Here is a 27,768-nt window from a genome sequence, read left to right as displayed (position 1 = left end):
CAATCAATAAATGGGCACAGGAACTGAACAGGTACTCCACCGAAACAGAAGTACAAATATTTGAAACCCATATATGAAAACATGTTCAACATCTCTAGCAATTAAAGAAATGCTAATTAAAATTACACTGTGATTTCTTCTCACTCTTGTCAGAATGGGAATTATCAACAATACAAGGAACAATAAATACTGGTGAGTCTGTGGAACTGACTCCATACATTACTAGTGGAACTGAAAATTGATACAATCACTTTGGAAAGCAGTATGGAGATTCCTTAGGAAACCTGGAATGAAACCACCATTTGACCCAGTTATCCCACTCCTCTATTTATTAAAAAAAGGACTTAAAATCAGCATACTACAGTGACATAGCCACATCAATGTTTATAGCATCTGAATTCAGAATAACTAAACTATAGGAACAACTTAGGTGCCATTTGACAGATAAATGGATAAAGGAAATGTGGTATATCTGCACAATGGAATATTAGTCAGCCATAATAAAGAATGAAATATGTTATTTGCCAGTAAATGAATGGAACTACAGACACTCATGATAAGTGAAATAAGCCAATCCCCCAAAATAAAAGGCTGGTGGAGTGAGTATGTGGATATTAACATAGAATAAGTGAATGTCTTGGAGAAGAAAGAAGTTAATTGGATTAGGAAAAAGAGAATGAAGGGAACAGATGAGGATGTAGATAGGAAACACAGTAGAATGAATAGGATATTCTTTTCTATTGTTCATTGAAACTCCAAATATGTATAATATGTCAAAATACATTCCACTGTCATGTATGTAAAAAGTACAAAAATTCCATTTTATTATTTGATGGTCAGTTAAAAATGTTCTCCATTGAAAACATCAATATAAATGCATCTATATATTCTTATAAAATGAAATCTTGGTTCACTTACTCAGGGGTATATATTTGTTTTATCTTAGTTATTGTCATCAATACCTTTGGAACATATCAATAATGAACTGTTCTTTAGTTCTTCACTTTAAAATCTGTGTAGACCTGAACAGTAAATGTTGATGTGGATATTGCTGTGTCACATTTAATAAGTTATTGTATACCATATTTTAAATGTTTTAGCAAACATTTTCTAAGTAATTTTCATGATACAGTATAACACAATATAAATTCTGAAGTTGCGTGTATTGTGGTTTTTAACAAACATAAATGTTATTAAAAATTCAGAATGCATAAAAATGTTTCTATTTGTGTAATCACTACAGAAGTAAATTATCAGGGCTGGGGATGTGGCTCAAGCGGTAGCGCGCTCGCCTGGCATGCGTGTGGCCCGGGTTCGATCCTCAGCACCACATACCAACAAAGATGTTGTGTCCGCCGAGAACTAAAAAATAAAACATTAAAAAAAATTCTCTCTCTCTTTCTCCTCTCTCACTCTCTCTTTAAAAAAAAAATAAATTATCAAACACATTGACACATGCAAATCCATGATATTTACTTACAGACTAATGAAAAGAATATCAGTCATGTCAAATAAACTTTTAAGTCATATTATTTAACAGACATTTAATTTTTGTATTAAGATAATTATGCAGCAAAATTGAAAAACATAAAATATGAATTGATAATTATTTATTAAAGGAGAATTAATATCAGAAATCATTTTAAGTGAGTAACAAAACCAATCAATTCTTGAATCAGAAATTATTTTCTACATAAATATTTTTTACATATAGTTAGCTTAGTGATAAACATATTTTTTGGGGGGGCAGGAATGCTTCCCTGTTTTTTATAGTCCCTCTTAGCTTCTGTCTTTGCTTTTCCTCACCTTTTCTGACTGCTCTTCTGTTTCACACATTTAGAGGATTGATGCACTGGTTTCCTTAAATCACTGAGAATATGGAAATCATTTCATGCTAGTAATTAAATGAGTACATCCATTTTTTCAAACTAAAAAGAAGATAAAGTCATTCATGAAGGGTACATTTTATTTTATGCAATGTATGTATCAATAAAGTGAGTCTAGAAATGAAAAAAATGTAGACAAATTTGACCTTGAGTCAACAAACTTGGGAAGGCCTGCAGCATACTAAAAGAGGCAAGGCCTTGAAGTCATATATTCACGGGGCTCCAGACTTTCCTTATTTGACAGTTAATCTTATCTCTGAGTCTTTATTATCTCACCACCAAAATAAGCAATGATGGTTATACCTCAGATTGACTGTGAATAACAATTTCATGTAGAATATGTTTCATATACACTGTTCTTAGGAATGAGTCTCGTTATCCTTCTGTGATATACATTTTGATTCTATATGATGATTGGCATGATGTTGATTTTCTACTGATGACATTGGGAATTTTTCTCAATCAAAATAATGTTTCTCCATTAAGTATAAATTATGCTTTAATTAGTATATTTTAATATTTACCCATGCTAAAACTATAGTACCAAAATGGTCCAACCTTTGAATTATGTATTTGCTGTTTTGTTTTCAAGTAGGTTGGATGAATCTTGACTCTCAAGAGATTACTTGATATCCAGCATTCTGTACATTGGTTCATGGCAGAGATTTTGTTGGCTAATGATAACTAGCTTCTACTTACTCATTCATTACTTTAAACAAGTTCATGTTTATGTCTTAGAATTGTATATCAAGGTGTCTCTCAAAGAGTTATACCATTCAACACATGAATATTGATGGAAGCAGAAAATACAGGCAAATATGCATGAATGCACACATGTGAGAGAATATTCGGGAATCTTACAATAAAGTATTCATTAAAGTTGGAAATTGCTGCAGTCTTTAACATTTGAACAAAGTTTAATAAGACATTTAAGTATTCCATATAAATTGCATAGATTTTCATTTTCTTAGGCTATCCCATTTTCCAATAAAAATCACCACTGTGACCCATCTTGCATCATTAACTGACATCTAAAATTCATCTGCTGGTGCGATAATAAATAGCCTAGGGGAAGGCTATATGAGAGTGCATAGCACATTAAATAAGCTTCTGAACACAGAGAACTGATAATTTTATACTTTCTTAGAGAACAAATTGTTTTAAAGAAATAAACAAGTATAAAGGTAGGTAATGAAAACTATATCTGGGAAAGAATGATACTCTGGAATACATTTTAGTGATTTTTTTTGAAATATTACCTTATCCCTGACTATGTTTTTCTAAATTATTTCTTAGTACACTTTTTCCAAAGATACAAAATAAAAGAACCAAAAATGTTAAACAAAATAAGTACATTTTAAATTAGTATCTTATGAATATGCAAAGGTAACTTACAAATAGGATCCTTTTTTATGTTATTCCTTTTTTTTTAACAAAGAGGGCTTTTAAATAACTGTTGGACTAGGAGCCATGTGAATAGAATTTTTTTTGAAAGATGATAAAAAAAAGTATGTTATTTTCAGTTCATGTGTGTTAATCAGAGAGTGAACACATTTTGGAAGTAAGAAGGTAAAGATAGAAAATAAAATATTTCTATCACTAAACTCTTAAAATTACATAAGCACGTTATTCTTGAGATGCCTAACATCTTGTATGCAATATTTTATTTCCTTAAACTCTTAGACTGTCCACAGCCTACTTGTGCTAGGGCACTTGGATAGATTCCATGAGACCAAAATGTACCTAAAGACAGCACAACAATAGACAAGGTTTACTAAAAAACGCTATGTAAAAGGCCTAGCAGTGACAGTCTGGACAGAGAACACCTCCGTGCACCACAGTGCTTCACCAAGTTAAAACCTCTGTTCCTTACAATATTACTCCAGAAAATGGCTTTTCCATCCTTCATGATACTGGTTCAGTGGCAACCAACTGGATGGGAGGTGATTATCACCTTCACAGTGCCCTTAATTCTGTACCAACTACCACAGGATATGGCTTTTATAAACTGGGCTACAGATGCAGTGATGTCACTAGCTTAGCTTGCTTTGTCCTACTCTATGACCAGAATCCCAAGGAACTTAAAATACAAACAAAAAAATAAAGCTTTCTACAGATAGTACAAACTTGGCCCAATACCTGGCATACATAAGAGTAAGCCTTGTCCCCTGAGCTATTATTTATCTGGGCATTCTGGTCCAGACATACTCTCATTGTTCCCCTAATATGGTGAGGTTCTTGTGAATGGAGTGGGGCATTTTAGGGAGAGAGTGTTTTGCTTTACTCCTTTTTTATTTTTCAAAGATGTTAGTTAGTTACTAATATTTCATTGTATAGACAATTTGCAGAAGGCCTTGAAGGTGTAAGTGGTAGAGCTGTAAATAAAATCCAGAAACATATCACCAGAGTTTATACTATTAAACCTAGGAATTATCATATAATATTAATAATTGAAAGGGATGAAAATAAAATAAATTGAATAATTTGGCTGAAAAAATCCAACCTGATATTTCTGTATAAGGATTTGTGAAAAAAGAAATTTTTGATTTTATGTTTATAAAATGTTTATAATGTTATTCATCATATATAGAGTATAAGAACATAAGTATAGAATATAAGCAGAGGACAGCAAGTTAAATCAATTTTTTCTATGCCATACAGCGTTTGTATAAAAATTTAGAAATCTTACTATCCATCAAAATTCTTTTGTATCTGTATTTGTATGCTTCTTGTTTGAAACACTGAAATTGATTGGAATGTAATGTTGATGGAGAATAGGAAAGAAAGACAGAATATTGATTGAAAAACTTCATAGTATATCCTCACATGACTTTACTGATGAATGATAAATTCTTTTGTAAGTATTTAAATCAATCACATTGTCCAGTTATACATCATATCCCATGGCAATCTATTCTACGTACTATAAAATATTCTCTAGGAAAATAGTGGATATCATTTCAAAATGGATTATCTACTTTTAATTAAAATTAAAAAGACGTTTAATTAATTTAATTGGGAGTGATGCAATATTCACTATTCTCTAATTTGGAAAAAAATAAAACTTTCAAATGAACTATTTGCTTAAAATTTATATTTGTTCATGTAGTAGAAATTTTGAATGCAAAATATGAAACAGGATCCAAAGAAGATATATTTATTTAAGAAAGTACTATATTAGAGTTTTTTACTTTTTAACATTCTTGAAAGTAAATATATAAAATATCTTACTAGAGTTTGCATTAGTTTGAGAACATTTGGGCAATCATATATATAACCAAGTAATACTTATTTACTTATTTTAAGAATTATTCATTGTTTATTATTATTATTAAGAAATTGGCTTGTACAAAAGAGGGCACTGGGTGGCTAAACAAGTCCCAAGTATACAGGGCAGGACTTGTGTAAGACATGATTATGAGCAGTTGGCAACCACACAGGAATAAGAGAAATCTAATGTGTTCTAGGAAAACCCAAATCCTCTTATAAAGATTTTCAACTGATTTAGCAATGTTTGCCAAAAATAATCTCCCAAATGATTCAGTTGAACACTCCCAGGATAATGCCCTTACTCAAAGTTAACTAATTAGAGAATTTAATTACATCAAAATCATTCTCCTTTGGTCATACAACCACATCACAGAAGTAAATTCTATCATATCATACCCACGTTCAAACAGAGGGAAGTAATAAAGAGCACATTCAAGGGGAACAGGAATCTAAAGTGTCATTTGAATATCCCATCTACACAGGATGCCAAGATTGTTCAGTGTTAGAGAACTTATCATGGTAATCAACTCTACTTTTAACCCAAAGAAGGAAAAAAATCATAAAATTTGTTCTTTAATTTTTAAGAATTTGAAACTTTTTGTTTCCTTGATTGAACCCAGAGATATTTTACCACTGAAGGCACATCTCCAGTCCTGTTTATTTTCATTTTGAGAAAAGTTCTGAATAAGTTGCTTAGTCTTGCTAAATTGCTGAGGCTGGACTTGAATTTTCTATTGTCCACATCAAGAGTTGTTGAAAACGAAGGGGTATGCCCCTAAACCTGGCAGTATTTGATAAATTTTAATAAAAGAAAATTTTAATCATTTGCAAAATAAATAATTTCAGTTGTTACCTGAAATATAAATAGTCCTGGTTGTGTTGTACTATAATTAAGCAATTCCAGCCAGCAAACTGGAAGACCTCAGACAATGGAAACAAAAGGAAATTTATAAAACTAGAAATCCCACTTCTTCATATATATTTTAGATAAATCCTCACAAATATCTTTCATATAAGCAATGATGTTTACTTTGTTTATGGTAGCAGGACTTTAACAACTATATGTTTTTACCCATCACAGAGGAAATAGGTGGATAAATTGTTTATGAATACAAGAGTTAGAAGAAATAAAACAAAGCAAGGAAATATGTTAAATTTTCTCAAGAATAAAAGGAAAAACAAATTTTTATCAAATTATAATTTATAAAATTAATACACTTATTCAAAATAATGCACATTTTATAGTAATTCATATAGATATGAAAAAATATTACACACTGTCATTAAAAAAAGACACTAAAAAGATAGATTCACTAAATGTATCTTATCCCCAAAGAGATTCTGGAACTTAAAAAGGATAGTAGGTAAAATCTAAGGAAATCTGAATAAGGTCTGAAATTTATTTAAAATAATTCATTAATATAATTTCATCAACTATGAGCAAATGTACCATACTTATTTAAGATAGTAGTAGCAGGAAAACAGGATAAGGGGGGCATACAGAACATATTTGCAATTTTTTTATGTATCTACTTTGATATAAAATGTTATTAAAAGTTTAAAGATAAGCCTTATTTCTATCTTTTTCAAAAGATTATCAAAATAAATTATACTTCATAATATTAAAATAACAGTGCAGCAATACTGAATTACTATAGTGCTATTTTTGTCTTAATAATGAATTACTATTTTGAATATCTACTTATAATGATATTAAAATATATATTTCCTTAAAATAATCAATGTGCTTATGCATTTATTCCTATTATATAAACAAGTATAGGAAATCTTAGATATTAAGTGATTCTCATAAAATAAATAAAATTCCCCAAATAAGATAATGTGAATAGATGACAGGTGGGCCTAGAGTTCTTCATCTTCATGCACTGGGACATCTGGGCTGAATCTAGAGTAGCAATAGTCAGTCTTGGCAGAATACTATAGCATGCCATAACATTACTTTTATTTACTATATATCCCATTATATAAAAAAGATTAAAAGGAATTACATTATTCCTATGCATATAACATATGAAAAATTAAAATCAAAGACAAAACAATCAAAATCATTCTTCCAGTCAAGTGTTTATATTCATAATGTCACTGCTTGCAAAAATAACTATGGACATAAAAAAGAAAAACTTTTAAATGGCTTAGGACTAATATCCTTTTGTCTGGATCATGTGTGAATTGTCTCTCTTTGTATTCCCCCAAATTTAAAGCAAAAATCGAACTTCATCCCACATAGTGAATATTGATTACCAAGGCTCCCTTGCAGCTATACCAATGAAATGAGACTTAGATAACTCAGAAACGTCTGAAGGGGAACTGGAGACTTCTGACAATCAGAAAGGAGGGGTGCAAAGATGTAGCAACCACATATATTTTCCATAGTCAAGACTTGTATTTGCATTGTCTGGTGTCCTGTCTCAGTAGGGTCAATGGGGACACAGAATTATCACCTAAAAAAGAAAGCAGTCTTGCTTTTATGAAGAAATTTGTTGTAAGCTATAAAACTAGTGATTTGGCCATTAGTTTCCTTTTTTTGTTTCCTTTTTTACTGAAGCCTGAGGAGAAAGATAGCAGACACAATTGGAAACAGAAGATATAATGCAATGAAGATTTCTCCCTTAGTACAGTAGAAGTTACAGAGTCAGCAAATATCAGTTTCTGCCTTTCTGATTGCCTAATGGTTTCTGCCTCTCACATATTACCTTTGAAGCCTAAAGGGGCAGAGCAATTAGAAACATCACATGCAATATTTTGCCATATCATTTTATTCTTCTATTATAAAAAATGTTGTCTTTTCTTTTATGTGTATCAGAATGAATTTTCTAATGATGAAAGCCTGTTTTAATAATCAAATCTTTCAAGCCAGTGATGATTCAACTGCTGACTATTTGATCTTGTCAGTTTGCCAGAATGTTTTAAAAAATGAACAGCACATTTTCAGATCATTATAGAGGAGATTTTAGGTTGATGGCATGATATTTTATCTTCAAATGGAGAAAATGCCCAAGAGTAAGCAATTTTCAAAATGTATAGCCCAACAAAGATAGGAACATATGAAAGGATTGTTACACTGAAGTATGATGAATAGTTTCTAGCTTTTCTGATTAATGGACTGTTCAGAAAGATGTGCATCTGGGAGCACTGAGTTTAAAATTAAATTCAAGGAATTCCTGAGTTCTAATTTCATATCTTCAAACAGTAGGACTCTGTAATTTATGCAAACTCTGATGGATTTTTTTAAAGCTGCATTTAAGATGAGCAGTGTCAATTTCACAAAAGAATAATAGTGAAATTTCCATGCACTCATTACTTCATAGAAGCAACTGAAAAGGGAAAATGAAGTCATCTACTCATTTCCCATTCCAAAAATACAGCATTTTAAAATTTTGAGTTATATTTGTACATCCTAAGATCTTTCCATATATAAGAAGTATTTTAAAGCCATATTGTAACATTGCCAAAATTTTTCAAAATTTTACATAAGTAATTACACTTTATGATTTATTAATTGAATGTGATATTACTTAAATATCACATTTCTAATAATAGAGATTCACTAGGACATGATTAAAACATGCTTATGATGCTAACTACTCTGGAGTCTCAGGTGGGAGAATTACCTGAGCCCAGGAGTTGAGAGACCAGCCTGAGCAATACAGCAAAACTGCATATCAAAAAGTAAAGACATAGAAATAAAGGTTCATATAATCTTGGTTCTATTTGTATTCTGTATATATCAATTTAGACATAGCAATGTAAAACAAAAATAAAAATTGTCAAAAATTTTTCTCTTAAAATTAATGTATTAGGAATCCTATGAAGACATAAAAATTTAGGAAGAATGAACATAAATACATGCAAAAATTTAAAGAGTTTGGAGGAGATGAAAATATTATGTAATGTATTTATTTTATGGGGCAAAAGAAGGAATTAAACAATAGAAAGAAATAACATCAACAAAAAGTCTGTCATGATGCATTATAAATTCAAGATTCATTCCTTCAGAAAATATAAGACAACTTCTTGACTAAGTTTTGATTGAGGAAAATTGTCATACATTATTATTCCAAAAGAGTAATTATGAAATATGAGTGAAATCTAAAATAAGAAAGTGAATATTTTTATCTATTTTAGTTTATTATTTACTGAAAAGTAAGTCATAGACTATTCATTAAACTCAATAGATTTGTAAATAAGAAAAAATATAGTGGGAAATTATATAGTCTTTTATTGCCAAGCACAAATATTAAACCAATAAGATTTTAATACATATATACAAACATATGAAGATAAATTAAAATGATCATATTGTATAATACATTTTTATGGAAAAAATCATTACACTTATTAGACAGTAGAAATGATTTAGTTAATAACAGAAAAACAGTCACAGTAATAATTGTTTTAGAAAAAAGAAAACTATGTAGTTTTTGGAAAGTTGGTGAGTTTGGTGGAGAGTTCATACCTTGGTGGAGAGTTCAGATCAAAAATGTAGCAGCAGACATCTAAAGTGACTTCCCAAAAGAGTGTGATGGAAACACATAGATAGAAATCATACATGTATGTTACCTAGAACTGCACAAAAAGCAGAGGAAAATAAAAGTGCCTCACAGACTAGAAAGGAGGGAATCATGAATGTTTTTTTTTTTTTCTCTTGGAGCTGCATCTGAGAGCCAAGTGTGCAGAAGGGACACATGATACTGAATCACTGTAGTGCCTATGATCTCTTGAACCCAAGATGCTAGAGCTCTACTAACACACAGGAACTGAAAGTAAGAAGAAAGTGTTGGGCAGAAACATGAATATGAGAGAGAGTATAGAAGCAATACCCTGCAATGGAGGCAGAAAATATGAAAAAACAAAGCTGATTGATTATAGAATGTTATATGGGGAAAACAAGACAGAAAAGAACACTACAAAATTCAAAAGGTGTTTTGAAAATTTTTCAAACTAAACACTCAAGAAAATTAATATCATATGGAAAATGAACAACAAAAATATTGAGATAAAATATTTTGTAAAAACAATATGCAGGTACAGGCATGGTGGCAGGAGAGACTAAGGCAGGAGGATCATGAGTTCAAACCTAGCCTCAGCAACTTAATGAGGCACTCAGCAACTCATGGAAGCTCTGTCTCAAAACAAGATATAAAAAGGGCTGGTAATGTGGTTCAGTGGTTAAGCACTCTTGGATTTAATCACAGGTACCAAAAATAAAATAAAAAAATTAAAAAGCAGGAATAGAATTATTTCCCTTCAGAACATGAAAGCCTACTATAAAAAGACCTCACAAAACAGATACAAGAGCTGTTACAATGGGTGAGGTGGCACATGCTTGTAATCCCAGCCTCCACTAAGTGAGGTGCTAAAAAACTCAGTGAGACCTCGTCTCTCAATAAAATACAAACTAAGGGCTGGGGATGTGGCTCAGTGGTCGAGTGTCCCTGAGTTCAATACCTAGTACCAAAAACAAAACAAAACAACATTGGTTTGATCATTAATGATTAAAAATGTTAATAAAATGATAAAAGTCATGAAGAAACACAAAAATGAAAAAAAGAATGTTGTAACAGATTTCATAAAAGAATCAAATCAAATATATCGATATTTGTAAAAAGTCATGAGCAAAATTTAATTTTAATCATTATTGATTTGTGTAATGTATTTTATATTGGTTTCAAAAATGGTATGTTCATATCATACCTATTTTCTGGTCAATTGATTATTGAGGTGACTAATGGTGCCACAAACTGTTCAGAATTTATGGACTAGTCTGATATTTATTTTTCACCGGTATAAACATCTCTGATACTATTTTCTTTACACTACCTCTCAGTGTTATTAAGTAGAAATGAAAAATAGCATATGCACATATTAAACTTTGTATAATATACATTATAATTCAGCAGCATGCCATTCTGCCAGAGTGTTCCAAGAATCCTTCTCCTCAACTGGACTGAAGTCATCATGAGCTGGGTCTATCTAATTCTGTGCATATTTTTGGTGTGATACTCAAATCACATGCATTTTTAGAAACTGAATATAAAAGATGCTTTCACTGAAATTTATGTTTAAAACTTAATTCTTAACTCTTATATTTTGTGTTTATTTGGACAGTTTGATCTTATGACTTATTTTTATAGACAGGGCTAAAACATATAATAAAGAATAGATTTTTATAGTTCTGTGTAGTAAATTCTGAGATGTAGTGTATAAAATTACACAGGAAAGATATATTTTATCTATTGCGACCACATGAATTGACAGAAGAGGGTACACTGTCTACACTGTCTTTGAATTTATAACTAACTGATTGTGGTCAAAAAGATGATATTGATTTTAAAATATTAGCAAGTCAGAAACATAAAATTTTCCTTCTAATTTGGACAATTGTCAAGATATGATTCCAAGTAGAATCTGAACAGAAATTATCTTATCTTTCACAAGTATAATTCAGCTATTTCATGCCATTAATATTGGAATTTATATTATGTGCATTCTTTAGAAATAAGTGTATACTCAAGAAGTTCAATTGTATAGAACTGCTGCTAAGTATTTTAGTACAATATAGGAAGTTGTGACCTGTTTGTTGCATGTTTCTTTTGATAACAATATTTTCTTTCAAAATCAATTATTTGTGAATCTATTATAGTAAAAAAAAGTGGGAGTTACACTGTACAGAAAATGTGGTTAGTTTTTAATACTTTAAATGTATTGGTATGATTACATTTTGTCTTTTCATATAAGGGCAAAGTACACTTGTTTTGTATTGAATCTGTTGCCTGTGTGAAATTTATAGAGACAAGAAAACATAGCAATATTCAAGCAACTCTTTTCACAGTAAACAAATATTAGTTGCTACAGCTACCATTCACTTTTAAAGTTTCTTCCACTGAAGCTAAGCAGACATACATTATGAAATGAAACCATATATTTACATATTTAATTCTATTTTGCAAAGTTCAAAATGTCATTAGATTAAAAGTAACAAATACTATACTTGTTGACTATGGAGAGTTTTAGTATTTTAATTAGACAAAAGAAAAAGTTGGAAATATAACTATTGTTCTTTGAAAAATAAAAACTTAGATGATAAAACATTATGCATTTTTCAACCAAAATTATAATAAAGCTAAATAAAAGGAAATGTATAGCATCTCTAGTAAATTCTGAAAGCACTATTATTTAGAATTATATAGGAAAGAATGACTATAGAACTAACATTTTAGTTTGTATTTTGCTAAATTTATGCCCATTATAATATTCAAATAGAGGCAGAAAGATTAAATCTTTCCTATATTTTCATATACTTTAAGAATTTAGTTCCCATTTTGAGAAACTTCAGATAACACACTCTAAAAGAAGACATTTATTATTTATTGCACTTTATTTAAATACTGAAGATTTTATAAATTAGGATTTATAGGGACATTTGGTGAACCTATCTTTCAATCTGGGATATTTGTAATAAAAGAGAAAACATTGGGCTAAATCCTGTTATCTACTGAAGAAGACACTTTGATTAGCTCTCTCATCCTTTTCTACCTGGGGAGTTTAAAAAGCTAAAACTATTTTTTTTTTCAAAATCCCTTGTCCCTGAGTGAAGTTGTACCAATTAGAGATACTAATACAAGATTTGGATAACAGAAATTAAATAGAGAATTTTCCTTGTTCATGGCAGCTGATTCACAAATCCCCAAAATGAAAGTGTTTGCAGCAGTTAGATAATACATTTCTCTGTGCAGTCTTGTGGATTGCAGGTGTAGGGCAGTTCTGGCAGTGGCTGCAGTGGGAGTAGTAACAGGGGAGGTCCCCTGACATTTAGATCAAAGCTCATAAATCAGATATTGAAAGCAAATATTCAGTGTCTACCTTCTTAATTCTGATCTGGCCCTTCAAAAGGTTTTATAGTCATTGTATTTAATTCCTATACCTTAAAACAGAGGATTTTTCCTTATATTAAACCTTTCTCTAGGAGTGGGAATGTTAGATAAAATGATAATATACATTTAGTTTTTGAAGATCCTCCAAACTATCTTCCACAATAGTTGTACTAATTTACAACATCACCAATTTGTAAGAGTTTTCCTTTCTCGACATCCTCTCCAGAACTTACTTTTTTGGTTATATTTTTTGTTTTTGTTTTATTTTTAATAATAGGCATTCTAAATGGATTGAGGATGTAGTTGTATATGATTTCCCTTATGATTAGTGAGTGCTATTGAGCAGTTTTTCAAATATTTGTTAGTAATTGCATTTTATTTTGGGAAATGTTCATAGTTTTAGCCCAAGTTTTAACTAGGTTATCATAATTATTGTATTTTCTATTAAATGCTTGAGTTCCTTAGGTATTCTGAATATTAATTCCTTGTCAGGTATATAATCTGCATTTTTTACTCATTCTGGGTTTTGAACAATGTTAAAAAGATACCTGAACAACTGTGTTTATTGAAGCACTATTCACAAAAGCCAGTGTTGTGATGGGTGACTGAATTATGGTCCTTGAGCTGTCTAGTGACACATGTGATGCATCTTCTGGGAACTTTCAGAGTGAGGGTGCTGATTGATTGCCCAGTTGCTATGACATTTCCCTGTTCAAAAGGAGGATCTATGCTAGCCACAAAATTATCAGTTCTTGACCTAAATTTCAAATACCAGTTATCCAGGGATAGAGAATTATGGGAACAAGCTGAGAATTATAATTGGGCTGCTAGTATCCAAACCTGTTTCTGTTTGCTTTGGAGAAACTTTCTCACAATAAGTCCTTTCATGTTGAAACCTATATAATAAAGGCTACCAATCAAGAAAAAGTCCAGTACTGGATGGATATACAGCTGAGTTCTATAAGACCTTTAAAGAAGAACTAATACCAATACTCATAAATTTAATTCAGGAAATAGAAAAAAAAGGAAGCACTTCCAAACTCATTCTATGAGGCCAATATCATCCTGATTACAAAACCAGACAGAGACACATCAAATAAACAAAACTTCATACCAATATCTCTAATGAACATAACTGCAAAAATTCTCAATAAAATTCTGGCTAATCGAATACAGAAACTTATCAAAAACATAGTGCACCATGTTCAAGTGAGATCACCCCAGGGATGCAAAGTTGGTTACACATATGGAAATCAATAACTGTAAATTTATCAAATCAAGAGACTTAAAGATAATAAGCATATGATCATCTCAATAGATGCAGAAAAAATATTCCACAAAATACAGCACCCCTTTATGTTTAAAAGACTAAAAGAAGCTAAAGATAACAGGAACCTATTTCAACATCCTAAAAGCTATCTATGCTAGCCCAAGGCCAACATCATTTTAAATAGAGAAAAATTGAAGGCATTCCCTCTAAATACTGGAAAAAGGCAAGGATGCCCTCTTTCACCACTTCTATTTTACATAGTTCTTGAAACATGGGACAGAGCAATTAGATGGATGAAAGAAATTAAAGGGATACAAATAGGTAAAGAAAAACTCAAATTAGCACTATTTTCTGTTGATATGATTCTATACCTAAAGACCCAAAAATTTCACCAGAAAGCATTTAGAACTAGTAAATGAATACAGCAAAGTAGCAGGATATAAAATCAACACCCGTAAATCAAAGGCATTTCTGTATATTGGTGACAAGTGCTCTGAAACAGAAATGAGGAAAAATACCGCATTTACATAGCCTCAAAAAAAATACAATATTTGAAATTCAACCTAATGAAGGAGGTGAAAATGAAAACTACGTAACACTAAAGAAAGAAATTAAATAAGACCTTAGAAGATGGAAAGATCTCCCTTGTTCTTGGATAGGCAGAATTAATATTGTCAAAATGACAATACTACCAAAAGAAATATATAGATTTAATGTGCAATTCCAATCAAAATCCCAATGGAATTCTTCATAGATATAGAAAAACCAGTCATGAAATTCATCTGGAAAAAATAAGAGACCCCTGTTAGCTAAAGCAATCCTCAGCAAGAAGAGTGAAGCAGGTGACATCACTATACCAGACCTTAAACTATACAATAGAGCAATAGTAACACAAACAGCATGGTATTGGCACCAAAGTAGACTTGTAGACCAATGGTACAGAATAGAGGACACAGAGATTAACACACATAATTACAGTTATCTTATATTTAACAAAGTTAACAAAATCATACATTGGAGAAAAGATAGCTTCTTCAATAAATGATGATGGGAAAACTGGAAATCCATATACAACAAAATGAAATTAAACCCTTACATTTCACCATGCACAAGACTCAGCTCAAAGTGCATCAAAAACCTAGGAATTAAACCAGAGACACTGACTCTATGAGAAAAAACAGTAGGCCCAAATTTCCATTATGTCAAATTAGGCCCCAAATTCTTTAATATGACATCTATAGTGTAAGAATTAATATCAAGTATCAATAAATGGGATAGATTCAAACTCAAAAGCTTCTTCTCAAAAAAAGAGACAATCAGAGGGGTGAAAAGGGAGCCTACATATTGGAATAAAGTTTTACCACAAGCACATCAGAGAGAGCACTAATCTGTAAGATATATAAAGAACTCAAATATCTTAACACCAAAAAAATAAATAACCCAGTCAATAAATGGATCAAGGAACTGAATTCTCAGAAGATAATATACAATCAATCAACAAATACATGAAAAATGTTCATCATCACTAGCAATTAGAGAAATGCAAATTGAAACTAAGATTTCATCTCACTTCAGTCAGAATAACAGCTATTATTAATACAAACAACAATAAGTGTTGGAGAGTATGTGGGGTAAAAGGCACACTCATACATTGCTGTTGGGTCTGCAAATTACTGTAGCCAATATGGAAAGCGGTGTGGAGATTCTTAGAAAATTTGGAATGGAATCACCATTTGATCCAGCTATCCCACTCCTTGAATATACCCAAAGGACTTAAAAACAGAATACTACAGGGACACAGCCACATCAATGTTTATTCAGCACAATTCACAATAACTAAACTGGAAACAACCTACATGCCCTTCAGTAGATGAATGGATAAAAAAATGTAGTACATGTACAATGGCATATTACTCAGCAATAAAATAGAATAAAATCATGGCATTTGCAGGTAAATGGATGGAGTTGGAGAATATTATGCTAAGTGAAGTTAGCTAATCCCCAAAACACAAATGCAGACTTTTTCTATGATTTAAGGATGCTGTTTCATAATGTGGTTGGAATGGGTGGCATGGGAAGATTAGATGAACTCTAGACAGGGCAAGGGGAGAGAGAGGAAGGGAGGGGATATATGGGGATAGGAAACATGGTGGAATGAGATGGACACCATTACCCTAAGTACATGTATGAAGACATGAATGGTGTGGCTCTCTTTGTGTACAATCAAAGATATGAAAAATTGTGCTCTGTATGTGTCATATATTACAAATTAAAATATAAAAAAAAGAAAGATGAAAATGATTTTTTTAAAAAAACTATATATTAAGCATGCTGGGCTGATTCAGGTCACTATCTCCCTACCAAGGTGTAATAGACCTCTGAGCCCCAGATTTTCTCTATTTGTGCATCTGTTTGTCTTTTATTCATTCCCTAATTTACCCATAAGGTTTCCTGAATTAATGGCTATGCAGGTTGTGGCAAGCCAGGATATGTAATAAACCTAAATGTCTATCAACAAGAAACATGGATAAAGGGAATATGGTATATAAGGACAATGTAATCTATTCAGGAATTTGTAATTCTATTTAGGAATTTGAAATTACAGGATTATTGACAAAGATTGGCTAGCATATTAAAGAATGAAACAGTATACTCAGTTATGGCACAATCTAGAATTCAACAACTTCCTTGCTGGAAAGCTGGAAAGCAAAACGTGGTACAAAAAAAAAAAAAAGTGTACAAAAAAGACCTTGATCACTTAAGATTGTATACAGCATGTTAATGAACTGGAAAACAATATCACTAAAATGTTAAATCTCTACAATATTTTGTATTTGTTTATTTATAATCACATTGGAAAAATTATAACTGACATGCTGAATATAATATTTATATGCAAATACAAATAAACTAAAATAATCAAAGTAATCTTATAAAAGAACAAAGTTGAAAGAGTACAATACTTGACATCAAGACTAACAATAATGCTGTAGTAATTAAGACAATGTAATTCTATGATAAGAATTGACAAATTGATCAGTGCAACAGAAAAGAGATTATAGAAGCAAATAACTGTTACTATGGTCATTTAATTTTTTTGGCAAAGATAGCAAATCAGCTAATTTAGAAGGTAAAGTATTTGCAACAGTGAAACAGAAATTACAGGATGTTAATATTGTTAAAATATGAAAATAAACCTCTACCATGCACCATATAAAAATAATTTGAGATATTTATTTACCTCAAAATGAAATCTAAATCTGTAAAACCTTTGTTGACAAACATAGGACAAATTCTTTGCCTCAAAATGGGTAAATACATCTTAGGAGGGAGAAAGAATCATACATAAATAAAAAAATTGACAAATAGCCTAAATAGAATTAAAAATGTTTGTTGTCAAAATTCTCCACTAAGTGAGTGAACAAACAAGCAACAAGCTGAGGAAGTTATTTCTGGATCATATATCTTACAAATTTGATTTTCAGATTGTAGAAAGAATATTCATGACTCATGGGAAAAAGACAAAACAGAAAAAGAATGCAATGCCATAAAAATAAATAAAAACTTGAGCAGAAATACGTAATGAAGACACAAATTTCCAATAAGTATGTGAGCTTTTCAAAATCACTTGCCATTAGGAAAATGAAAAGTAAATCATAAAGAGATATCACTACACACCTGCAAGAAAAACTAAATGCCAAATGTTTTCTTTGATATAAGAAGGCTGATTCATAGTGGGATAGGGAGAGGGAGCATGGGAGGAATAGAGAACTCAAGAAAGGGCAGAGGGATTGGAGGGGAAGGGAGGGGACATAGGGTAATTAATGGTGGTGAAATGTGATGATCCTTATTATCCAAAGTATAGGTATGAAGACATGGATTGGTGTGAATATAATATGTATACAACCAGAGATATGAAAAATTATGCTCTATGTATGTAATAAGAATTGTAATCCATTCCACTGTCATTTATAAATAATAATAAAAAGAATGTCTAGCATTTAAAATATTTGCAAAACCAAATGCTGTTAAACATATAACATAGCTGAAATTTGGAAAAGACTTCTAGTCATCTTTCATGTCTATTAAGTTGCTTTTCTTGCATGTTTTGAAAATATTTATAATAATGTGTATAAGATAAAGTAGAAAAGAAAAAACAATAATCATAAAATTAATTGGAAGTTGTGATTCTGGAATTGGGAAATAACTTCAATAATAGTGTTTTAAGCCTAATAAAAATTAGATAATTTTTCCTTTTATAATATGGAGAATTGACAAATAATATTCTGACAGAGTAGCAAAAACTTTAGGGAAAATGAAGACAGGAAGGTGCTGAAAATGCATAACCAAAATTTAATAAAATGGATCACAGAGCAGCCCAAACAGAAAATAAGGAAGAATCTGAGGTCAGACCAGAAAAAACTATTGAAACTGGAAGAATAAAGTACAGAAAATACAGAGTCCTGGTTAATTAAAAGGTATATGAGATACAGTGCAAGGGTTTAATGTACAAGTAAAATGAGAAGAAAGAGAATATAATAAAACACAGAATTTCATATACTCTACTTTCTTCCACAAAATATAAACACTAAATAACTTTTATCATTTTTAAAGATAAAACATGTCAAATGATAGTAAACATCAAATAAAAAACCAGTGTTTTTTTATAATAATGATAATAATAATAATAATGAACATAGTTGGAAAAAAAACAGTGTTTTCAAGAGTGTGTATTATTAACAATGGCAAATTTTTCAGAAATAACTGATTATTATGACTTGAATATTATTTGCTGTTATTTATATGTTTCAATATTTTGAATTCACATTGTATCATTTTACTCTCTCTACATATTTTATGACCCTTACAGGCCATAGTTGTATATCTTTAAATACCTAAAGTTTCGCATATATTTTATACCATGCAGACTCTGAATAAATATCAGTGGAAATATTTAGCATAATATATGAAAGATGAACATGTATGTTCTGTACATGAATGATTTCAAACCCAGATAAACACACAAAGAATATGCAGAAGGGTTTTTTGCAGGCCTATTCCTAGTAGTAGAAAACTGAAAAAATGAATTTAAATGTCCCCTTGTAGAAATGGAAAATAAATAAATGAAATGATACATAAAATCCTTTATATTAAAATTCACATGGTAAAGAATAATGAGAATCCCCTACAGCTATAGTGAAGAAAATGACTTAATAACCAAACAAAATATTTAGAATAGAAGCTGGGTAAAATGCAATATGATTTAATTTCTGTAAAATTTAAAAATAGACCTAATTCATCACTGTGACGTCCAGATTCAAGGCTACAGTAGAGCTGAGGGTAGGGAGATGGGAATATGGCAGAATGACTGAATATTGTGACTCAGCTAATATTTTGTTGTTTTTGAAAAGCCATTCTGTCAGTTAGCCTTTGGCTAATTCCCAGATTTCAAAAAAAAATTGATTTTGAAAATTTCTGGCAGTGTTGTCGTGTTTCTATGGAGAAGCATATGTTCTGAGGTCCTTACCCCACCATTCCAAAGCAGTTTAAAGCACCAAGCTTGGGGCATGTTTGTTTAGAAGAAATAGAGAAACCAGAAAACAATTAGATGGTGGAGAGTAAGCAGAAAAATAAGGCACACTGCATTTTAAAACCCACCTTAGAATGACTTAGAAACTTTTGAAATCTAGTATTCCTTTCTGTATTCTAACAGAGCATTGGTTTCATATTTTATTCTGGCAGATTTTATTAGCCAAGTTTCTACACTATGTAATTAACGAGCCATTTACATCAAAAATTGCTTCTGTGATTATTATGAAATGAAAAGATACTCCCTTGTTGATTAAATTTGTTGTCTTGTTTTAATTCTGTTTTCCCCCTTAGGCCACTATCAGTGTCAAATTTGTTTTATCCAAAAAGCATGACTACAGTGTTTCATCATGAAATATACATGATCATAAATAATAAAAAAAAGATATCAGAAGTTCATGTAAAATGTATATATATACTTATATTTAAGGCACAGCTCTATAACAAGTTCAGTATTATCTTCACAGATTTAGTAATTTGCTTGATTGATATAACACTCCAAAAATAACTAAAGATAGAAAGAGAAAATACATCCTTCAAATATTTCACAAATGCATTAAATAACTTAGTTTTTGAAGGATATGTTATTACAGAATATCTAGCCTATCTGTCACTTGTTTTCATATGGTAATAGAGAAGTACACTTTTTGGACTCATTACTCTTCTTTTTAAGACAGAATATAAATGTTAGGAAGTAAATCAGTTGCTATTGAAATATTCAGCTCATCACCATTTTATTTTAAGGAGAAGTATATATGAGTATACACATTTATTTATATAAGCATATACATACATATTTAAGAAAGATAATATGATATATATGTGTATCTATATAAACATGGTTTGCTGACTGTGTGTGTATGTATATATATATATATATATATATATATATATATATATATATATATATATAATGAGTAGGACTAAAAATCAAATTTCTACTTGTTGTTTGTACCTCAATCATTTTTCTTATATTCTTAGCAGGAGACATATTTTAAAGGATAAGCATTTCCTAGAGTATAATCATTGTCTTCACTTATATTATATCTAAATTTCCAGATATTAAAAGGTAAAATTATACAAATTTTGTTTTAGCAATTCTAGGAATATAGACAAGAAAATTAACTTATTCATCCAAACTGTATCCCATGGGTTCAAAACTACTACTTTCTTAACCATTACTATTTTTGCTGCAGATTTGTTCTGCAGATCAATAAATATGCTTTCTTTGTAATTCATAAATTCTAGATGCAGTTTTTCTCGCTGAAATGGTAAGCCACCCGCTTGTAATGATGTCAGTAGCATTAGTAGATACCAAGTTGAGGTGATATCAGGTCATCTCTAATAGGTTTAAACTGAAAGAACAAACTAGGTATTTCAGGTTTCACTAGATTTCTAAATAATTATAAATATAGTCTAAAGATTTTATAAGTGTTATATTCATTTTTGTTTTTATATCTTATGAAGTAAAATTTTCTAATCAAATTTTTCACTTATGACTGCTATATTCTTTTTTTTTTATTTGAACTATTTATCATGTAGTTTGGTAATTTCCCACTCACCACCACCCAAAAAACAGAAACAAAATATCAAAACCAAATGAAATACACACACACACACACACACACACACACAAATAAATAAATAAATAAACTGTACTTTTTTCATTTTCATGTTTGTCTTTTTATTAGGTGTTTAAACATACCATTTAATCTCTTTACAGTAATTAAAATATTTGAAATATGTCAATAATATATCTGTGATAATAAAAATTTCCCAAACCTCCCTAGAGGTTCTTGATATCTTACAGTTTAGTATTAAAAGATATCAGTTTTTTTATTATTATTGACAAAATTAGGAGAGAATGGGAAATTCTACAACTTTATATTATGTTTGATAGAATGAAAATACAATATAACACAGATTTCTAGGATTGGAAATAAAAATGATGGCTGGCAATTTCAACACTAAAAACCTCTCTCTACAGACTACTGTTCCAATTATGGGGTCTGCAATTTGTCTTTTTATTTTACAAAATATATGTCCTTAGATCTTACTTTCTGTCTGCTTAATCTAAAAATTAAAAAAAAATGAAGAACAGAGAATGGACTGAAGTTCTTCTTTTATTAATGGGTAGAATTTTTACTTTCCAAAGGTTCTTAATGAATTATAGCTTAAATTTTTTGTGAATCATACTAAATTATTTTGAATTTTCTGATCTGAGTTTCAAAAGCTTCAATTAAATTCTTTAGCTAAAGTTTAAATCATTTTTCTATCTGAATTAATAATATATTGGAGTGTTGATCCTATACTTTCTTCTAACACTTGCAGTGTTTCTGGTACAATTACTACATCTTTTATCTACTTTGAACTGATTTTTTTTTCCTTGGTGAAAAGTGTCTAGTTTCACTCTTCTATACATGGACATCCTGTTTTCAAGGAACATTTGTTTGAAAGGCTATCTCCTCAAAGGTATGTTTTTGATGTCTCTGTCATAGATCAGATGACTGTATTTATGTGGATTTCTATGTGTTTTCTTGTTTATTCCATTAGTCTTTATATTTTATTTTAAAGCCAATACCATGCTGTTTTAGATAGTATAGCTCTTTAGCATAATTTGAGTTCAAACATTGTGATGCCTTGAGTATTGTTCTTATTTCTCAGTATGGTTTTGGCTATCCTGGGTCTTTTATATTTTATTTTAAAGCCAATACCATGCTGTTTTAGATAGTACAGCTCTTTAGCATAATTTGAGTTCAAACATTGTGATGCCTTGAGTATTGTTCTTATTTCTCAGTATGGCTTTGGCTATCCTGGGTCTTTTATCCTTCCATATGAACTTCAGAACTCTTTTGTTTAGTTCCAAAAAGAATGCCATTAATATTTTGATTCCTTAATATATCTCCTAAAACTCAAGAAATTCAATAAGTGGGATGTCTCTGCACAGCATTGAAAAGCTCTGCATGGCAAAGAAAATAGTAAAAAGTGTAAAGGGGGAACCTACAGAATAGGGTAAAATCTATGCCAACTACTCTTCTAACAGGGGATTGATATGTAAAATTCATACATAACTCAACAAACCACCAAAAAAATCAATAAATGGGCAAATGAAGTAAACAGACATTTGTCAAAGAAAGAAATACAAATAGCTAATAAATATAAGAATAAAAGCTCAACCTCCATAGTAATCAGGGAAAGGCAAATCAAAATTTCTCTGATACTTCATCTCACTCCAGTTACAATATTAATCATCAAGAACAAACAAGAAATTACAAATGCAGTAGAATGAACAAACACAATTTTCCTATGATCATATATGAATACATCACCAGTGAAACTCCACATCATGTACAACCACAAGAATTGGACCCTAATTAGAATAAGTTATATTTTATGTGTGTTTAATATGTAAAAAGACACTCTACTCTCATGTATATCTAAAAAGAACAAATAAAAATAAAAAAGAATTAAAAATATAAAATTTATTTGGAAAAGAAAGAGACCCTTGCTAATCAAAGCAAATAAATAAATAAATAAAACAATAAGGCATGTTAGGGAAATACTGGCAAGGATAGGGAACAGGTATACTCATACATTGCTGGTAGGACTGCAAATTATTAGAACCACTTTGGAAAGCAATATGGAGAATAAAATATTAGGAGAACAAAATATTAGGAAAGAAACCACTATATGATAGTTATCCTACTAAACTCAACATTCTGATGAGAAACATGCATACCAATGTTTACAGAATCACAATTTACAATAGCCAAGTTATCAAACTAGCCTACATGCCCATCAACAGAAAAATAGATAAAGAAAATTTGGTATATGGACACAATTGAGTTTTGCTCAATCCCAAATAAGAATGAAATTATCACTCTCTGGTAAATGTATGGAATTGGATAACATAATGCAAAGTAAAATAAGAGTCAGAAAGTTAAGGGTAGAATGTTTTCTCTCATATGTGACAGAAAGAAATGAATTTAAAAAGAAAGGATCTCATCAAAACCAAAGGAAGAACAGTGAAGTAGAGATAGGGGATTGAGTTTGAGAGAGGAAGAATGGGAAACAGGAATTACAGAATAAAATTAATCAAATTATTCTGTGTGCATGTATGTATATATCAAAATGGATTTTATGTAATATGTAACTATACTATATCAGTTAAAAATAAAGATGAATAAACATAGAGAGATGGATAGAGAAAGGAAGCAGGGGAATTGAAATAGAGCAAATTACTTCACATTAATTTATAAACTATGTCAAAATGAACTCCACTATTATGTATAAGTATAATGTACTAATAAAACATTATAAATATACAAATAAACAGATAACATAACATTCAATGGTTCCAAATAATGATGACCAAGTGCCAATCCATTCTAAACAAATAGTTCTCTAAGGATACAATTGTATGAAATTGTATTTTAAGCATTTCTTATTATAGTCTTAATGAGATAATTACATCAAAAGAATAGACTCATTTGTTTGAGGTGGGGAGGAGATTTTAACATTGAAATCCTTTCATAGTAATCCAGATTGAGTGTCTCTTATTAGAAGTACTTGGGACAAGAAGTATTTGGGATTTTAGATTTTGCAATATTTTCATGTGAATTATGAGGTATCTTAGAAAGGGGACTCAAGTCTGAGTAAGAAATTATTTTATGTTTCATATACACTGTATAAACATAGTTACATGCAATTCTATACAATATTTTTAATGCACTTGCATTTGACATCAACTTGCCATGCAAGGCCAAATGTGGAATTTTCCACTTGTAATGTCAGTGGAAAATTTTTATTAAACCATTATAATATACACATTATTTAGGTTCATTTTGACAATATCATACATGCAAGAAATTTGATTTCAATCCCTGTTTTAATCTTTTCTTCCTCTCCCCCCCTCCTCCTAGTCTCCCTCCTCTATTTTACTTCTATGTATAAAGGTAAAATTCTTTTTGGTACCTGTATATATGAATTGTACCATGATTTTATTAATGTCATTCCATTTTTCTTTCCTTTTTCCTTCCTTCCTCCTTCAATCTTGTACTTCTTTTATTCCACTGATCTTTCCTATGTCTTTATGATATATCCAGTCCCATCCCTGATCACCTTCTTTACTTTGCTCTAGTTTCCATATATAAGAGAAAATATTTGACCCTTGATTTCCTGAGTCTGGTTTATTTCTCTTAGAACATCTGCCTCCAACCCCTTTTCAATCTACTTCCTGGGAAATGCCATCTTTCATTATTTTTTATGGCTGAGTAAAACTCCATTGTGTATAAGTACTACATTTTCTTGATCCATTCATCTGTTGATGAGTATCTGAATTGATTTCAAAATTTGTCTATTGTGAATTGTGCTGTAATAACGATTGAAGTGGCTCTACTGCTATAGTATGCTGAGTTTAGAACTTGGGATAAATATTGAGGAGAGTGAAGACTGGGTCTTATGGTGGTTCTATTTCTAGTTTTTTGAGGAATCTCCATTCTGCTTTCTAGAGTGGTTATACTAATTTGTACTCTCGCCAAAATGTGTATAAGTGTACCTTTTCCCCCACATCCTCTCCAGTATTATTTTCTTGATAATTGGGACTCTAATTGGAGTGAGATGAAATCTTAGAGTAGCTTTGATTTGCATTTTCCTAATTGCTGGAGATGTTGAAAATTTTTTTCATGTATTTCTTGGTTATTTGTGTTTTCTCTTTTGAAGATGCAGTTTAGTTCTTCTGTCCATTTATTGATCAGGCTACTTATTTCTTTTTGATTTTGAGATTTTTGAGTTCTTTATATATTCTAGAAACTAGTCACTTGTCAAAGGATTAGCTGGCAAAGATTTTCTCTCATTCCACAGGCTCTTTCTTCACTCTCTTAGTTGTTTCCTTTGCTATACAGAACCTTTTTAATTTAATGGTATACCACTTATTAATTCTTGTTTTTTTTTTCTTGAACATTAGAGGTTTTGTTGAGGAAGTCGGTGCCTATGACTATGTTTTCTTCTAGTAATGTTGAGAGCCACAGCCGAGTTAGGATGGTGCCTGGCATTGCCAGAAGGAGTGGTTGAGAGGTGACACCAGGGAGTCATTAAGATGATGATAATTAAGTTAAGCTGTGTATAATTGCTGCGACTGGATGATGCCGGATTGAAACAGACTGTGTATTGAGTTGTATATAGACCCCTGCTGTCCGGCAATAGGGTGGCTCCTGCTGCCTCAGGCACCTGCTACTTTGGAGTTCCCTGGAGTTCGCGTGGAGCCTGGTGGAGGGTGACTAGAGTTCCCAGAAAGTGCAGTTGGAGTGTGGGTGAGAGTTGGGGCAATTAATTAGTTCCTGTTTGAACCTACAAGTGCCTCCTGGCAGCTCGGTTATTTTGTACCCAGCCAGACTGCAGCATAGCAATTGCAAGTTTCTGGTTTAATTCCTAAGTCTTTGACCAATTTTTTTTTTTGCATTGACATTTATACAGAGTAAAAGATGGGGATCTAAATTAATTCTACACATGGATATTCAGATTTACCCTTACCATTTATTTAAAAGGCTATGTTTTCTACAACATGTATTTTTAGCAACTTTGTCAGATATCAAATGGCTATAAGTAAGTGAGTTTTTCTCTATTCTTCATATTCTATTTCATTGGTCTTCCTGTCTATTTTGGCCCTAGTATCATGCTGTAGTATAGTTTGAGATTGGATAAAGTGATGCCTCCTGAATGACTATCGTGTTCAGAACTTTTTGGCTATTCTGGTTCTCTTATTTTCCAAATAAATTTTAAGACTATGCTTTTCTAGTTTTGTAAAAAATATCCTTGGTATTTTGGTGACATTGCACTGAAAACATGTGTTGCTTTTGGCATTATGGCCCTTTTGAAATATTAATTTTGCATTTCCAAGAATATGGGAGGTCTTTCCATTTTCTGATTGCATCTTCAATTTCTTTCTTTAATACATGTAGTTTTCATTGTAGATATCTTTTACTTATTGTTATATTGATTCCCAGATATTTTATTTATTGATTTTATAGTTTATTGTGAAGTGGGTGAATTTTCTAAACTCTTTCTCAACTAAATTGCTATAGGAGTATAAAACAGCTAATGATTTATGAATGTTCATCTTATATAAGGCTAAGTTTCTAAATTCATTTATAAACTCTACAAACCCTCTGATGGAAATCTTTGGTTCTTCAAGATATAGGATCATGTCATCAGCAAATAAAGACATTTTTAATTCTCCTTTTCAATTTGTATCCCTTTAATTTTCTTTTTCTGTTTCATTGATCTGGCTACAGTTTTGAAATATATTGAATAGCCATGGTAAGAATGGACTTCCTCGATTGGGAACAATTTTAGAAGAAAAGATTCCAGCTTTTCCTTATTCAGTATGATGTTGACTTTTGGTTTATCATATGTAGTCTTTGTAAATATTGAGTTCCTTCTATGATTTTTTCCAGTGTTTTTAAAATGAATGGGTGTTACATTTTACCAAAGTCCTTATCTCCATCTGTTGAGATGAACTTATGATTCTTGTTCTTAACCCTATTTAATTAATTACATTTTAAATTTTGTGTATATTGAAGGAATCTTGCATCCCTGGGAGAAAGCTCAGTTGAACATGATGTATTATCTTCTTAATATGTTCCTGAATGTGGTTGGCTAACATTTTTTTATTAAGGGTTTTGCATCTATGATTTTTGTCTATGATTTTCTTTCATAGATGGGTGTTTGTCTGGTTTTAGTATCAGGGTTATTCTGGCCACATACAATGTGCTTGTTAGTGTTCCTTCCCTTTCAATTTCATGGAATAATCTAAGACTGACATTAATTTTTCTATACAGTTCTCATAGAACTCTGCTGA

Source organism: Ictidomys tridecemlineatus, chromosome 6, assembly GCF_052094955.1.
Source record: "Ictidomys tridecemlineatus isolate mIctTri1 chromosome 6, mIctTri1.hap1, whole genome shotgun sequence".
Classification (NCBI taxonomy): domain Eukaryota; kingdom Metazoa; phylum Chordata; class Mammalia; order Rodentia; family Sciuridae; genus Ictidomys; species Ictidomys tridecemlineatus.
This window is presented reverse-complemented; position numbering follows the sequence as displayed.